The sequence below is a fragment of the Herpailurus yagouaroundi genome, unplaced genomic scaffold, assembly GCF_014898765.1.
Source record: "Herpailurus yagouaroundi ecotype Mexico unplaced genomic scaffold, PumYag 182, whole genome shotgun sequence".
Lineage (NCBI taxonomy): Eukaryota > Metazoa > Chordata > Mammalia > Carnivora > Felidae > Herpailurus > Herpailurus yagouaroundi.
In genome coordinates, this window is record NW_024412413.1 from 24,713,651 (window position 1) to 24,730,272 (window position 16,622).

The following is a 16,622-nucleotide window of genomic DNA, read 5'->3' on the forward strand; positions in this document are numbered from 1 at the left end:
AGTTCAAAAGCCAATTTATTATTTTTTAAGTTACGATCTCTCGACTAAGTAGTACTTCATGGAACCCTAGGATTCTGTAGAATTCCAGTTGACAAAGTCTGTACTGGAAGTTCTAGTTAGTAAAACTAATTGATGATGTATTTACTTCCTTGCAAAACTGGCAATAAGTGAATTTTGATTAGATGTATAGGGTATACAGCAGTGAGTCCTTGTCCTCAGATCTTTTAGAAATAAATAGTGTGCGTTACTAATGATAAATGTCTGAAGTTTGTCTTTTTCCACTTATGTACTTTGGATGCTGAGAAGATACATCTAGAACATTTGACTTATGGTGTGGAAATAATTTTTGTTAGTATTCACCTCTCTCTTGTCCCCTATAGGAGTGGTATATGAATGGTGAATTGAATTTCTCAAAGACTAAAACTGCTTTTGTGTTTAGTGTCTCCACATTAATATTATCATCACTATGAGCTACATTTGGTTTCTTTGTTTCTTTTTTTTTACACTTAAAAATTTATTTATTTTTATATTTTTATTTTTAGAGAGAGAGAGCACATGCAAATGATGGGAGGGACAGAGAGAGAGAGAGAGAGTATCTTAAGGAGGCCCTATACTTAAGCATGGAGCCCAACACAGGGCTTGATCCTGTGATCCTGGGATCATGACCTGAACCAAAGTCAAGAGTCGGACGTTCAGCTGACAGCCACCCAGGTGCCCCTTGACTGCTTGCATTCTGGAAAACAAATTTGTTCCGTTATTTATGGTTTTTTCTGAAAGAAAAAAAAAATAGCATGTGATTAGAGCAGGGGTCAAACAAGCTATAGCCCTAGAGCTAAGAATGGCTTTTACATTTTTAAAGGTGGTTTTAAAAACACTTGATAGACACGGTATGTGGCTTATAAAGCTTAAAATATTTACTATTAAGTAATTTACAGATAAAATTTGCTGACACCTGAACAAGAGAATCTTATAATATTTATTTACAGTTATTTCAAAAGTATGCTATATTTTAACTGTTTTGATGTAAGATAGCAGAATTTACCATAATTTTAACAGCATTGTTGAATATAATATCTGTGTTTTATATAGTTCAGTGGTTTTTTTTTTTAATTTTTTTTTCAACGTTTATTTATTTTGGGGACAGAGAGAGACAGAGCATGAACGGGGGAGGGGCAGAGAGAGAGGGAGACACAGAATCGGAAACAGGCTCCAGGCTCCGAGCCGTCAGCCCAGAGCCCGACGCGGGGCTCGAACTCACGGACCGCGAGATCGTGACCTGGCTGAAGTCGGACGCTTAACCGACTGCGCCACCCAGGTGCCCCAGTTCAGTGGTTTTTAATATATTTACATTTGCACAGTCATCACCATAATCTTAGAACATTTTCATGACCACCCAAAAAATCCTTGTACCCATTCTTTCCCATCCTCTCCCATCTCCTGCCTTAGGCCTGTAAATGTTGAATGAAATTATTTAGCCCATCAGTGTAAAATTAACAGAAATGAACTAAGGTTAGTATTTATGCTATTTGTTGAGTAAATATTAAGATAAAACTACAACAGAAATAAAAATAGAAGCTGAAAGAAACCAAAATACCAAAGAACTGATACAATAGAAGTTGATAGTAAAAAAAATTAAAGTATATCCTGAGATAATACCCTTTAGTAGTACATTAGATAATTAATGTGATAGAGTTCTCTCAATAATTCTTACAAGTCCTTGAAAGAACCCATGAAGTCATAATTTAACTTCTAGCATTTTTTTCACCTTAGTGGTTTATGGAATAGTGCTGTGTTCTAATGACATCTTAGATTTGGGGAGGTGTGGTATGTTTGAAATGATGTTTTCTTAAGTCACCTATTTCAGAGGAAGATTCAGAACTTTTCAGGCAATAAAAATAATAAATTTTTTTTTAAAGTTTATTGATTTTGAGAGAAACACGGCACAAGTGAGGTAGGGGCAAAGAGAGAGGGAGAGAGAGAATCCCAATCAGGGTCTGCAGTGTAAGCACAGAGCCTGATGCGAGGTTTGAACTCACGAACCGTGAGATCATGACCTGAGCCGAAACCAAGAGTCGGACGTTTAACTGACTGAGTCACTCAGGTGCCCCTCAGGCAATAAAAATATTAGAGTTAATCACTAGGGAAAGATTTGGTCTAATAGAAAAAGGTACTTATGTTTTGGAGTAATAAAATAGCATTCATCTAAGATTTTAGCAGTTCAGACCTTTCACTAATCCACATTAATCCACATCACATCTTGTGATGATTTTTGAATACGTGAGAGTTTAAAGTTTGGAGTGTTAAAATAGATGCCCTTATTTTAGGGTTCATTTTTTTATATAATTTCCTCACAGCTCATGAGAAAAATCAAATAGCATAATTTAACTAGAGTTTTCTGATTCTGAATATTTGCAGAATATTACCTTAAGTACCTAGAGAGGAGAAATTGGGATAGGTAGTGCTGGCTTTTAGGGTATTTTCAGTCAGCCTCATACACATCCTTTGAAACTTTATTTTGTAGCGTGGAAGCTGAGACCCTACAAACTATATTTCTTTTTGCCACCTGGTTCTTTATTAAATTCTGCCAATAGAATGGGAAATAGGAAAGCAAGAGGAGGTACAAGGGATTTGCTCTTTGTGTTTACTTCTCCCTATCAATATCTTCATAGCAACAGGACTTCACCCTGGCAGTAATAAGAGCGGCAAGTGGCTCCATTTTGCATTTTTCCCACTCATAGAACCCTCATCAAATCTTCTCCTAGATGCCATCAGCTAGCCTTTTGTTCCATCTCAGAGATCTCCCATCTTACCTTTTCAGGGACCCTCCTACAAATTCTTTGTTCTTAGCATTCTTCAAAGAGTGCTTTGTTTCCAGAGATCTGGACCCCAAATGGTTTGGGGTTTCTCCAAACCATTGAGTTTCAGTAATTTCAATCACTTCTTTTTTTCTCCCTCAGCCTGGGGGTCATAGCTGCTTCCTGTAATTACTATCTTTGTGATTATCTGAGTTCTCTTTTTTGCCTTTTCAGCTCTCCAATTCCTGGTTAACAATTTACACTAAATTCTTTGTTAAAATTACTGGTGTGATTTCTGTCTTTTGACTAATACCTGACTAATAACACTGGTCAAAATATTAGTTGTGGAGACTAAAGTCCTGGAGATAAGGCCAGTCTTCATTTAGTAGTTACTGAACCTCTGCAGTGTGCTGGGCCTTTCTTTTTTCTCTGTATCCTCTATCAGAGGTCTTCCCTTATTTGTGCTCCCAGAGGTGCTTGAGATTACATCATTATTACACTTCATTGTCACTGCCTGCTTTTCTAGATTCTCACCTCTAGGCCAGTGATAGGGTCTTTTGTTTCTTTGTTGTTAGTGCCTAACACAGGATTTCTCTATACTAGATGTTCAATAAATATTTTAATTAATGAACATGCTTGAAGATGTGGTTGTGAAGGGCAGAAGTCATGACAATTATGAAGGGAAGGATCTTATTTTGATTATTTTTGGCATCTGAAGCTACTCAGATATTGCAATATTTAAGCTGATGTTAATATGGCATCAAAGATTATTTAATACTGTTCTAAAAGTTACATACGTGAGGTTTCACTTGGGCTTTCTGGTTCAATTGTTCTAGTTCAGTTGTTTTTGAGATTGAATATGCCTTATCTCCTTACATTTTCACCAACTCTTATACAACTCTGTTCCAGGGAAGAATCCAGATCCATTCATCACACTTCTCAGGTTATCAGGCCTCTACCTGTCATATCTCACATTTAATTAAGCCTTTAAGCTTCCCTTTCTACCGTCATTGTACTCATGGAGTGAACCCTGTACTTCAATGTACTTTAATTATTAGTGTATTATTAATGCTTGATACAGGGACACCCAGAGGGTTTCCGAGTCTTTTTGTTATTTTGATAGCAACATATCTTCTCTCCAGTAGTTAGTGGTGTAACCCTGGCCTACATCTATCCCAGTTCCAGACCCTTAACTCCATCATGGTATACCTTATGGGTATGCAGGTCATTCCTATTGTTATACCCTTTATTGCAGGCTACCTCCCCCTCGGTTTAATTCAAATAATTTACATCTGTTTTCCAAAATGAGAGATTTGGGGAAATCTTTCTATTCTTGTTTCTTATTTGTAGTAGAGGATCCATTGAACAACTAACTGGATAATTTGAATGTCTTAGTCTACAATACTGAGATTTTAGGGAAAAAAGTAAATATTTCCCTGAAATTTCTTTATACTTGTGTTGTTGAGCTATAGATTGTTTTGCTTCTTCTTTCAGAATTGTGCTGGAGATTTGGTCTTTTGGCCTTTTCTTTATTTGCTTTTTGAGTTTTTATGTTGTTAAATCTTTTTTTTTTTTATTCCAGTGTAGTTAACATACAGTGCAATATTCATTTAAGGTGTACAGTAGTTATCCAACAGTTTCATACATTACTCAGTGCTCATCAAGACAAGTGCACTCCTAATCCCCTTCACCTATTTCACCAATCCCCTCATCTGCCTCACTTCTGGCAACCATCTGTTTGTTCTCTGTAGTTAAGTGTCCCTTTTTGGTTTGTCTGTCTGTTTTTCCCCCTTTGTTTCTTAAATTCCACATATGAGTGAAATCACATGGTATCTGACTTTCCCTGATTGGATTATTTCGCTTAGCATTATCCTCTCTAGCTCCATCTCTGTTGTTGCATATCATTCTTTTTTTTATGACTGAATAATATTTCATTGCATATTGTATATGTATACCATGGACACTTGGGCTACTTCCATAGGTTGGCTATTGTAAATAATGCTCCAATAAACATGGGGATGCATATATCCCTTCGAATTACTGTTTTTATATTCTTTGGGCAGATACCCAGTAGCACAATTACTGTATCATAGGGCGGTTCCATTTTTAATTTTTTGAGGAAACTTCACACTGTCTTCCACAGTGGCTGCACCACTTTGCATTCCCACCAACAGTGCACAAGGTTCATTTTTCTCCACATCCTCACCAACACTTGTTTCTTGTGTTTTTTATCTTAGCCATTCTGATAGGTTTGAGGTGATATCTCATTATGGTTTGGTGTTCATTGCCCTAATGATGAGTGATGCTGAGCATCTTTTCATATGTCTTTTGGCCATCTGTATGTCTTCCTGAAGAAATATCTGTTCACGTCTTCTGCTATTTTTAATTGGATTATTGGTGTTCTAGATGAGCCGTATCAGTTCTTTATATATTTTGGATACTAACCCTTTGTCGGATATGTTATTTGTAGGTATCTTCTCCCATTCAGTAGGTTGTCTTTTATATTTTGTTAGGAGACATATCTAGAAGGACATTGCTATGACCAACGTCAGAAAAATTATTGCCTGAGCTCTCTTGTAGGATATTTATGTTTCAAGTCTCATATTTGGTCTTTACTCCAATTTGAATTTACTTTTGTGTATGGTGCAAACAAGTGGTCCAGTTTGACTCTTTTGCATATAGCTGCCCAGTTTTCTCAGCACCACTTGAAGAGACTTTTGCTCTTTGCATATTCTTTCCTGCTTTGCCAAAGATTACTTGACCATATAATTTTAGGTTCATTTCTGAGTTTTCTATTCTATTTTATTGATCTGTTTTTTGTTTCAGTACCATATTGTTTTGATTCCTGTAGCTTTGTAATATGACTTGAAGTCTAGAATTGTGATGCCTTCGGTTTGCTTTGCTTTGCTTTGCTTTGGCTATTCAGGATCTTTTGTGGGTCCATACAAATTTTAGGATTGTTTGTTCTAGTTCTGTGAAAAATGCTGTTGGTATTTTGATCGGGATTGCATTAACTCTGTAGAGTGCTTTGCATAGTGCAGACATCTTAACAATATTTGTTCTTCTAGTCCACGAGCATGGAATATTTTGTCATTTCTTTGTGTTGTCTTCAGTTTCTTTCCTCAGTGTTTTATAGTTCTCAGAGGACAGATCTTTCACCTTTTTGGTTAGGTTTATTCCTACGTATCTTAGTATTTTTCATAAATAGTAAATGGGACTGTTTTCTTAATTTCTCTTTCTGCTGCTTCATTATTAATGTATAGAAATGCAACTGGTGTCTGTATATTGGTTTTGTATCCTGCAGCTTTACTGAATTTGTTCATCAGTTCTCCCATTTTTCGGTGGAGTCCTTAGGGTTTTCTGTATATGGTATCATGTCATCTGCAAAGAGTGAAAGTTTTACTTCTTTACCAATTTGGATGCCTTTTATTTCTTTTTGTTGTCTGATTGCTATGGCTAGGACTTCCAGTACTGAGTTGAATGAAAGTGGTGAGAGTGGGCATCCCTGTCTTATTTCTAACTGTAGAGGAACAGCTCTGTTGTTGTTATTGTCGTTTTTTTCGTCCTGTAGGATGGATGATATTAGCTGTGTGTTTTTCATATATGGCCTTTATAATGTTGAGGTATGTTCCCTCTAAAACCACTTTGTTGATGGTTTTTATCATGAATGGATGTTGCACTTTGTCAGATGCCTTTTCTGCATCTTTTGAAATGATCATATGGTTGTTAGCCTTTCTTTTATTTATATATTTTTTGGAGATTTGATTTTTAGTAATCTGTACACCCAGCATGGGGCTTGAACTTACAACTCTGAGATCAAAAGTAGCACGCTCCACCACCCGAGTCAGCCAGGCACCCCTCCTTTCTCTTACTGATGTGGTGTATCACGTTGATTGATTTGTGAAGATTGAACCACCTCTACAACCCAGGAATAAATCCCACTTGATCATGGTGAATGACTTTTATAATGTATTGTTGGATCTGGTTTGCTAATATTTTGTTGAGGAGTTTTGCATCTGTGTTCATCAGGGATATTGGCCTGTAGTTTTCTTTTGTAGTGTTGTCTTTATCTGGTTTTGGTATGAAGGTAATGCTGGTCTCATGGAATTAATTTAGAACTTTTCCTTCCTTTTCTGTTTTTGGAACAGTTTGAGAAGAATAGGCATTAACTCTTCTTTAAATGTTTGGTAGGATTTTACTCTGAAGCCATCTGGTCCTGGACTTTTGTTTGTTGGGAGTTTTTTGATTACGGATTTAATTTCTTTGCTGGGAATTGGTGTGTTCAGATTTTGTGTTTCTTCCGTTTTGGCCGTTTCAGTTTCAGTTTTGGCCATTTATATGTTTTTAGGAATTTATCCATTTTCTCTAGGTTGTCCTTTTTTTTTTTTTTTTGGAGAGAGGGCACAAGTGAGCAAGGGGCAGAGAGAGAGAGAGAGAGAGAGAGAGAGAGAGAGAGAGAGAATGAGAATAGCAGGCTCACCTGGAGCTTGTGTTTTACCCAAAGTGAGGCTTGAGCTCACCCAAAGCGGGGCTCAAGCTCACCCGATGTGGGACTCAAACTCATGAGCTGTGAGATCATGACCTGAGCCAAAGTCAGATGTTTAATGACTGAGCCACCCAGGAACCCCAATTTGATGACATATATGTGTGGGTAAATCTTCAAAACCAAGTATATTGATTATTTCTTTGTAATCTTGATTTTTTAGTACATCATAGTATGTTAACATTTCATTTGATGTTTCCAATTTGTGAAATTGTGAAACTTGTTCATAAGTATTCTTACTCTCCTCTTGGGTATATGGTAGGTATTCCTGCCAAATTAAAGGTGGGCATGGCCATGTGACTTGATTTAGCCATGAAGTGTGAGTAGAACAAGTGTGTGATACTCCTAGATGAAACTTTAAATATTGAGTATGTACTTGGGGGGCCTGGGTGGTTCAGTCAGTTGAGCATCCACTCTTGGTTTTGGCTCAGGTCATTACCTCATGGTTTTGAGTTTGAGCCCAGCATTGGGCTTTGCGCTCTCCGTGCAGGCCTCCTTAGGATTCTCTCTCTCTGCCTGCCCCCTGCTTACACTGTTTCTGTCTCTCTTGAAATACATAAATAAACTTAAAAAAAAAATAGTATATTCTTTGCCACACTGTCTCCTTCCTATGGTAGCTGCTACGTTAGCCTAGGTCCTTTAAGTCACCTCTCAATGAGCATTTAGCATAAAGGAATAAAATCTTAGTTATTTTGAGACATCAAGATTTGTTGGTGTCTGTTATTGTAGCATAACTTGGTTAAACTTCAATGATTGGTCTTAATATGATTTTTTGTAGGAACATTTATTGATCAAACATATGTCAGATAAAAACTGTTCTCCCAGAGTATATATATCTTTTGAATTTCAGCTTAAGTGATTGTAATAATCAGTAAAGTTATGAAGAGTATCTGTTGGAATGATCAATTATGTGTCTTAATTTTATTCGTGGGCACAATAGTGTAGTGACAGGTATTAGACAATGTTGGTAGGTTCGGAAAAGAAGGGAAGCTCAGAATGGAATGGTACCTATTCCAGAAGTGACCAGATTTCATACCTGATAACATTAAATATAGGCCATTTGTTTCAGAAAAGAAAGAAAGAAAGAAGAGAAAAGAAAAGAAAAGAAAGAAAAGAAATCCTTTCTGAGTATAGTCCATTTTGGAAGCTCATCTATTAAGTAAGTGAGTAGCCTGAGATTACACAGCTACTTATTGGCAGGACTGGGGAAGAAAAATCAGCCCTTTTGACTCTAACCCTGTGTCCTTTTTATTATTAAAACATTTTCATTTATTCTCTTGTAAGATTTTTAAACAACTCAGTTTTTAATTATGCCTTTCCTTTCATTCTTAGTTTTTTCCCCTAAACTTAATTTACATTTTCCCACCAATTTGCACAGAATTGTGTTAATCACAATTTGCGGCTCATGACACGTTATTCTCACTGGTCTGTGCATGATTTTATCTAGAGTGTATTTATACATCAGTAAAGTAATATCTGTGAATCCAACTTCTCAAACATTACCAATTGTTTACATCTTCTGTGTGTTCTTGCCTCTCCCTAAATGCTGGCTATCATTCTGAAATTTGTATTTCAGTCTTTTATGTTTCATAAAGATTTTATTATAAATACATTTACCTAAACAATGTATTTTTTTTTTTTTGGTTTTTGTTTATAAAACGAGTATGCTAAAAGGTAGTCTTCTGAATTTGTTTTTTTGATTTGATACAGTGTTAATATTCTTGTTGCATGTAATTGTCGTTCATTCATTTTTACCACTGTATATAGTCTTACATTCTGCAAATTTATCAGGATTTATCCATTTTCCTTATTACAGACATTTGGGTTGTTCCCAGTGTTACTCTGTTACAGACATGTTGCTGTGAGCGTTTCTGTTCATATTTCTGGGTAAACGTGTATTAAAGTTTCTCTTGGATATGTGCCCAGAATAAGAATTATAGGATCATAGGGTATGTAATATTTAACTTTATAAAATGGTACCTAATTAATTTCCACTATTAATTATAATATATTGTATATTATATAATATATTAATCATAATTTTTTTGTTAATATAAATTATATATTAATTTCCACTATTATAATACTGTTCATTTTTTTTTCTTGACCAGGATTGCCAGAGGTTTACCAATTTTATTAATCTTTTGAAAGAACCAGGGAAACTGTTTATGAGGCTTGTTGTAATGATTTAGATAATCAATTGTCATGGTTTAAACTAAGGCTTAGCAGTGGAGGTAGAGGGTGGTGGGATGGAGAACTGTGAGGGGTATGAAAATAGCACAGTCTGACTTGATCCAATTGGATATGCATTTGAGGGAATGGAAATTGTAAAGAATGACCTTTGAGTTTGTGGCCAAATATGAATCAAGAGTATAAATGTAGTTACTTTGTCTGATCTTGCAATTGCAAAGTGCCTAGATCAGTTTCGTTTCCATTAGTGTATGTGCCATTATTTTCTGATTTTAAAAATAAAGCTTTTAGGGGTATTGTTTTTTCTCTAATGCTTGGGGAAACATTTTATTTAAACTACTTTACCTTCCTCAAGAAGAACTTTGAAACTATTGTTCTAATATTATCACTAGTTGACTCTTCACCAAATAAAATAAGCTGGATTACTCTAGAGAGGATAGGTCAGGTACTACACAAAGCTGTAAACTCCCAGTGCTTCCTTTATTGCTTAAAAGTGTTAGTTTTCAAGGGATTAAGTAATGTAATTTGAAGCCCAGAATAATCAATAGTCTACTTCAACCTATCTGTGGATCTACTTTGAGAAATACTTACATGCAAACCCATGATTAGGAGCTCTTATCACTTAATTGAGATAGACAATAGTAATTTGAATTGCCTTCTTTGTTTTTGAATTATAGTGGAAGAGTTTCAATTTTTTTAGAGTAGTAATATTTCACTAGCCATCAAAGATGATTTTCAAGGGTAGGAGATAATTGGCAGAGCAAGTGTTTTAAAAACGGTTTGTAGGGGTGCCTGGCTGGCTCAGTCTTTAGAGCCCATGACTCTTGATCTCTGGGTAGTGAGTTCAAGCCCCACACTGGGCATGGAGCCTACTTAAAATTTAAAAAATTAAAATTAAAATTTATATTTTTCAGTGAACTCCTAGTTTTACAATATAATTTAAAGCATTTTTAAATCATAGAAAATTTGGTAACATTAATTTAGCTAGAGTGAATAATAATTTGACCCATTTACAAAGGAATAGATAAAAATTAATGAAGTCTTACATTTTTCAGATACCTTTTTGTTTTCAAATCTTTTCTGCTTTTTTAGTGGGCCTTTTCCTTTTTGTGTATAACCATTTGTGTATCAAAATCACACACTACCTCAAATGATTACAATTGCTCTCTTGGTTCTGCTGTGAGTAAGCCCATTATTATCAAAAGCATCATATGACATTTCTAATAGATGACTTTCTGAATTCACTGAAACCAAACAGCTGTTTCAAACAAATGCCCTTTCTGTGGGGATTTATCATCTGCAAATCAATTTATTGTTATTTGTGATGAAAGTATTTACATTTTGAGTGATTTTTAAAAATCAGATTTTAATCATATTTTAAATTTTAATGTATTTTCCAACAATATAAGCAGAAATACATGTTAAAGAAAATAAAATACTTCTGGTGGAAAGCCAGAGGATTTGGGGATTATTTATACCAATGAATGTATTGAGATGCAACATTAATAAGCCTGTTAGAGATTTCTTGGTGACTGGTTTCGGTTTTGTCTAAGATGTTACTGAATCCAAGAGATAATGAATCAATATGAGTAGGGATTTCACTTCATGTTCCAATATAGTGAACTAAAGGTCTTGATCTTTTCAGCCAATCAGATTGTTTTACATAAGTTGTCAAATTGGTGAAGCAGTTTTCATGAAAAGTACAGTTTGAGTATTTTCTTTGTTGAATGAATTATTTGACTTTTGTAATAGTTTTAACAACATTTAGTGTATTAACCTGCATTACTGTCACTGGAATACTGTAACTTTATTGTTCTGGAAATGATATACTACCTCCCCAAGACTAAGTTTCTTGCGGGCAGAGTTCATGTTTTATTTATCTTTCTGCCTTCATGCTACATATTGTCTAGGACATGATAGGGCCTCTGTGTGAGTGTTTATTGAATGAACGAATGAAACTTCTTAACATAAAAGGAAAAGCCTAAGCAGAGCCATCAGAATGGGACAGTGATCTAAAACTTTGCCAGTTAATAAATTGACTTTAAATAGAAATACTTCAGGTTATAAAAGATTACTAATCTCTGTTATTTACTTCATTCATTCATTAGGCAGGTTTGGCGCCTATTGAGTGCTAGGTTTTGTACTAAATGCTGGGTTTTGTACTAAATACAACCAGTGAAAAAAACATTAAGTCCCTGCTCTCAAGGGGATTAAATTCTAGTGGAGGGAATCAGCAGTAAACCAGTATTTAGAATGTCAAGCAGGAAGACTATGGTGGAAATTAAAACAACGAAGGGGGATAGAGTGTAACCTGGGTATAGAGTTGTCACTTTTATATAGGGTGACCAGGGAAGCGATGTCTGAGTAGAACCCAGAAAGAAGTGAGAATATCTGGGAGAAGTGCATTCCAGGCCAAGGAAGAGCAAGTACAAAGGCAGGATCAGCAAAGAGACTATGCTGTGCTGCTAGAATGGAGTAGGTGGGAGCAGAGAAGGATAAAATGGGGAATGGCAGACAGGTCATTTAGGACCTGGTAAGCCATTTAAGGATTTTGGCATTAACTGTTGAGTAAAGTGCCATTTGTTGGAGGATTTTTAAGAAGAGAGATGATGTTAGTATGTATGATTTAGTATGTATGCTCTGGTTGCTACTGGTGGTCAATGGGGCAGGAAGGTGGTGGGGTGGGAGCCGGAAGACCATTCAGGATGCTCTGAATATTCTAGGCAAAGAAATGATTGAGGTTGAGTTAAGATTTTAGCAGTTTAGGTGGTAAGGCATGGTCAGACTCTGGATCTGTTTTGAAGGAAGGGCCTACGGGTTGGATGATGCATTGATTTGTAGGATATGAAGAAAACCAGAACACATGATAGACTAGTAAGAGGAGCAGGGTTTAGAGGGAGTGGAAAATACATGTGTTATTTACTCCTTCATATCTGTCCCTCATGCTAGGCTTTAATTCTCTAGCTAGAATAGGAAAGAATTGCTTCCTAACTCTCTGGAAACTTGGTACTCTGGAAAGAAAACTCAGTTGGGATCCCTAAAGTGGCATTTTAAGACCTGATGCTCTCACTTTCAGACGCTTGGCCAAATCATTTTTTTGAGCCTCTTCAAGCTCTGTTTCCCTAGCCATAAAATGGATTGGCTCCTATGGTCACTGACATTCTTTCATTTATCACAATTTGTGTCTGATTCATTCTTTTTGGAGGTGTTTTGATGACTTCCCTTTATCCACTTAATAGTTGTAGGCATTCATCACATTTCTGACCTTCCCTCTTATCACACAATTCTTCCTGGCTTTAATCAGTTTTATAAATGTCACTCTTAGGGGGCACCTGGGTGGCTCAGGTCATGATCTCACAGCCATGAGTTTGAGCCCTGCGTTGGGCTCTGTGCTGACAGCTCAGAGTCTGGAGCCTGCTTCGGATTCGGTGTCTCCCTCTCTGCCCCTCCCCCAATTACACACACACACTCTCTCTCTCAAAAAAAATAAAAATAAACAAACATTAAAAAAAAATAAATGTCACTCTCAGATCTATAAAGTGATTTTTTTTCTGAGTTGTGGACTCATTTAAGTTTGCTCCAGTAAGTTCAGTCTTGAATTCATTGCCCCCCCCTCCAAATTTGCTCTTCTTCCTGAGCTCAGCAATTGGTAATTTTGATTATGTGATTTCTATTGTTAATAGCTGACCATTAGCCTTATTGAATTACTAATATTCAGTTTGCTAAGATAAGTTCATTGGAATGAAGTTTGGGAAGTTGCCTAGCAGATCTCAGTGTGATCCATGATCCTGAAACACTTTCAGGGAGCCTGCAAACTCAAAACTTAATTTTTATAATACTAAAACATTATTTGACTTTTTAAAACTGTTGACATTTGCTCTGATGCTACATATGCAGTGGTCTATAAAACTACTAGCTCCTTATTTCAAATTGTAGCAGTGGCATTCTCTCCCTATGTGCGTTTGCAAGGAAGGAAACAATTTCACTTAACAAGATTTTTGATGAAGCAGTAAAATGTATTAATTTTCTTAAATCTTATCCTTAGATACATGTCATAATAGTCTGAAATGAAAAAGGTAGTGTAAAACATTTCTGCCTCATGGTACATTTAAAAGGATGATGCATAGCATTCATTTACATAAATAGACCTCTGTGACATAGTTGAAGGAGAAAAGCTGAAATACAATAGTAATAGGAAAACAGCCTAATGTGAGTCTGGACTCTGTTACAGCTTTAGTTTTATTTAGTTCACCAGTGGTATCAGATGTTTTGAGTGCAGAATCAAAGACTTGCCCTTCATTATGTCTTAGGGTCTGAGCACTTGTGAGACTCAAGAAATCTTCATGCTTTACAGCCCAGCCAACAGTTCATAAAACTGTAAGATGTCTTGCCGTTTCACAGCCAAACTGCTGGGATTTTGAGCAGCTGAGACATTTTCTTTTCTCCTTTGCTCCATCCCTGGCTTTCCTCTCTTCTGGAGAAAGCATTTGCCTGATACCCTGATGCCATCCTGTAGTGGGTGTGGCTTTGCACTTGGTGAAGGCCCTTGTCCTTTGGGGATGCTTTTCTCTTAGCTCTGTTGCCCTGTTGCCAGCATTTTGCACCCCTGCCTCCCTACTCCGCAGCTCCAGTATTTGGAAAACATCCTTTTGAGAAAGTGCAGATTTGCTTTGGGAATGAGGCTGCTAATGATTTTAATCTGTTGTGCCAGCCACTGTGTTCCCCTTAAAAGTTTGTTAAATGTTGGACTAATTTTTTCCTTCTATAGCAGGTTCACTCTTCATTTCATCATGACCCCAGCTTCCTTTCATTACTGGAAAGGGCTTGTTCCTGTAGGAATTTAGTTTACTTATGTTTCTTTGCATCTCAGCTCTCTCTGAGATGATTTTATACTCTCTGTCTTATTCTTGTTGTTGAGGTGAGAGCAATGAAAGTCTTTTGCAAGTTTCTGTATCCTAACCATAAGCAGTAATCCAAATATTTACTCTCTTGTGTTCAAAATAATTGATATAGGTTGACTGTTCACAATGAAATTATTTAGCCAGTTCTTTTAATAAAATTCTACTAAAATAAGGTATTGGCCATATTTAAGCTTGATGAAAAACCGATGTAAACGTGTGCTGACACAGGAAAAAAAACTTTTATTGTGGTAAAATACATAGAACATAAAATTGTACCATTAAGTGACATTAAATACGTTCAGAATGTTGTGTAATCATCACTATTGTCTATTTTCAGAGCATTTTCATCCCAAACAAAAATTCTGTACCCCTTAGGTGATAACTCCTTATTGCTCCCACCTTCTTACCCCTGCTAACCTCTATTCTGTATCTGTGCAGAATTTACCTAATCTAGATATTTCATATGAGTAGAATCATACCATATTTGTCCTTTTGTGTCTGACTTATTTAGTTTAGCATAATGTTTTCAAGGTTCATTCATGTTGTAACATGTATCAGAACTTTCCTTTTTTTGCAGAATAGTATTCTGTGTGCATATGTTTCACATTTTGTTTATTCCACTTATGTTGTTTGTACCTTTTGTCTGTTAGGATTAATGCTGCTCTTGACACTAGTATTGAAACTAGCAATATACTAGCAATTGAAAATTGCTGTTTTCAGTTCTTTTTGGTATATCCCCAGGAGTGGAATTGCTGGGTGATATGGTTATTCTTTGTTTAACTTTTTGAGGAATCCCCAGACAGTTTTCCACAGTGGCTGCATATTTTAAGTTCCCACCAGCAGTGCACCAGTGGTTTTATTTGTCCACATCCTCACAAACATTTGTTCTTTTCTTTTTGATCAACATTTGTTATTTTCTGCTTTTTATTTGTTTTGTAGTAGCCATCCTAGTAGATGTGCAGTGATATTTCATGGTGATTTTTATTTGCATTTCTCTATGAATAATGTTGAGCACTTATTGACCATTTGTGTATCTTCTCTGGTGCAGTGTCTTTATAGTCCTTTGCCCATATTTTAATCATATTTGTATTTTGTTCTTGAGTTATAGGAGTTCTTTATTTTGGCTATTAAGCCCTTACCAGATAGAAGATTTGCACCCATTTTCTACCTTTGTGCAAGTTGTAATTTAAGTCTCTTGATACTCTCCCTAGATGCTCAAAAGTTTTTAAATTCTGATGAAGTCTTTCTAATTTGTCTACTTTTCTTTTTTGTTCCCTGTGTTTTTGGTTTCATATTTAAGAAATGATTGCCAAATCTAGCGTCATGAATATTACCTCCATGCTTTCTTCTAAGAATTTTATAGTTTTAGCTCTTAGATTTAAGCCTTTGATCCATAGTGAGGTAATTCTTTGGCATAAGAGTCCAACTTCATTCTTTTTCATGTGAATAGATCCAGTTTTCCCAGCATCATTTGTTAAAAAGCACTATGCTTTCCCTACTGAATGATCTTGGCAACCTTGCTGAAAATCAGTTGATCATAGATATGAAAGTTTATTTCTGGGCTCAGTTCTGTTTCATTGGTCTTTATGTCTATCCTTACGCCTATACCATGTTTTGATTATTGTGATTTTGTAGTAAGTTTTGAAATCAAGAAATGTGAGTCCTTCAACTTTGTTCTTTTACTTCAAGATTGTTTTGGCTATTCAAGGTTCCTTGGAATTCCATATAAATTTTAGGATGGGTTTTTCTCTTTCTGTAAAAATACCATTGGGAGTTTGATAGGGATTGCATTGAGTCTATAGATCATTTTGGGTAATACTGTCATCTTAGTATTAAGTTTTCTAATACATGAATACAGAAAACCTTTGCATTTATTTAAGTCTTCTGTTTAGGTCTTCTTAAAGCAACATTTTGTAGTTTTCAGTGTACAAGTCTTGTGCTTCCTCATTTAAAGTTTTTCCTAAGTATTTCATTGTTTTTTATGCTATGTAAATGTCCTTTTCATGTATTTGTTGCAGATATACAGAAATGGCAACTGATGTTTGTTTATTTTGTATCCTTCACCTTTGCTGAATTCATTTAGTAGCTCCAACAGATTTTTATATGTGATTCTTTAGGGTTTTCTACATATAAGGTCTTATCATCTGTAAATAGAAATAGTTTTATGTCTCCCTTTTCAAGTATGATGCCATT

General features: G+C 35.8%; 1 protein-coding gene across 3 annotated transcripts in view; it reads left to right on the forward strand.

The window, feature by feature from the left end:
• Window positions 1-16,622, forward strand: part of CDK17 (cyclin dependent kinase 17) — a 111,488-nt gene that overhangs the window by 43,622 nt on the left and 51,244 nt on the right. Inside the window, exon 1 of one of the 3 annotated variants that reach the window (XM_040491161.1) lies at window positions 8,387-8,497. The exons of 1 other annotated variant lie outside the window; for it this stretch is intronic. The gene's annotated coding sequence lies outside the window, so the exon portion shown is untranslated. Of the gene's footprint in view, window positions 1-8,386; window positions 8,502-16,622 lie in introns of those variants that run through there. One more of the 3 variants, XM_040491162.1, reaches the window with a different exon arrangement.